The sequence below is a fragment of the Dendroctonus ponderosae genome, unplaced genomic scaffold (genome assembly GCF_020466585.1).
Source record: "Dendroctonus ponderosae isolate FM_Combo_2020 unplaced genomic scaffold, Dpon_F_20191213v2 Dpon_F_20191213_5, whole genome shotgun sequence".
Lineage (NCBI taxonomy): Eukaryota > Metazoa > Arthropoda > Insecta > Coleoptera > Curculionidae > Dendroctonus > Dendroctonus ponderosae.
Window position 1 is genome coordinate 272,767 of NW_026018715.1, and position 1,500 is coordinate 274,266.

The following is a 1,500-nucleotide window of genomic DNA, read 5'->3' on the forward strand; positions in this document are numbered from 1 at the left end:
GTCGATTATAGATTTACAAGTAGCTAAAAATCTATTCAATTCGCTGGGGTTTCCATGGAATTGCGGAACACAGCTTAAATATTCAGGTTTAAATTGTGCCATTATGTTATTATGAATATCAGTATTTATTTCAATAGTTTCGTTACTATCTAATGTATTAAAATATAGATTACCAATTTGTAGAACTCCTGTGAGATTCTGTTTTAACGTAGAAGTATTGATATCTAATTTAATACCTAAGTTTTCTGAATTTAACACTTCTGTTTGGCTAGAAGCGGAGTCAGAGCTTATTAAAGGATTATTTAGATTTAAATTGTCTAGTAAGTTTGATAAATCATTAACAGACATTGACAAATTGCACTTACATTATCATCAGCATAAGTCTTGCCATTCTCKTAGCTATAAGGTCAACAGGATTTTCGGCGGCAATGTTGGTCCACTTCRATCTGCTGCACYTSCAGAATATAGTAATTGAGCTACCACTTGTTGAACTGTTCTGATTGCCAATTAATCGATGAATCGAAAAACTGCTACGCGATTGTAGTGGTTTTGGCAATTCTACCGACTGCGCCACTTAAGAATAATAATTCTTGAAAGTTCAAAAAAAACTATATTTTTATTAATACAAAGTTCTAGACAACACTGGATTAATTCTCAATTTAAACTCTGACTGGGATACAAAATGGTTGGTCAATGGTTTATATAATTTATTGGTGTTGAATCGGCACACACCTGGAACCTAGTGGTTGGTCAGCATTATTGTTATACGAGGTGGCCCATAACTCATGTGCGTCCATCTCGGATCAAACTTTCCACAATTCCGGTCCAAGCGACGGGCATAATTTTCAGCCCATGGACAGGTTGATTTGTTAAAAATTTCGCTTTTATCACGTTGTACAGGAAGGTTTTGCCAGTGTCAGCAGGTCCATCTACAACAAAAGAGCCGTTGGATTTGGTGTGGATTGGGACGAGCTGGCCGGATAATACCCTGGCGACGGGCAGCTCGATTCAGATCCTGATCAGCATCGAACTGTTGTTGTTCGTCGAGTCGCTAATCAGCGATCGAATTGCCGTCACTTCCAATCATACACGGGGTTAATAAGTAGTCAACAATTTCAAAATCTTATACGCCTCGATATATAAGGGCGTTATACAGGCTGCGTTAATCGTTTGTAAGCATATCGACACGAAAAGAGTTCGCATAATCAGAAAGAGACTGCCCATCGACATGGTCATTCTCCTGGTCTCCGACAAAGTCAGGAAGATATGAAGATTCGGCGGCATTTTCCTCGTTTGAATCGGTTGCGAGTTCGACCCCAGGTTGAAAAGGCTCAGATCTTAAAATTTGATTGATATCCCTAATGGCCAAAAAAAGCACCGGCATTCTCTGTTTCGAAGGAAATCGGCAATCAAATGTGGGTTTTTAAATCGATGCCATAGATCTAGACTCGTTGCACTTGGCCTTTGCCGACATCGATCTAAAGAAGAATGGTTAAACTG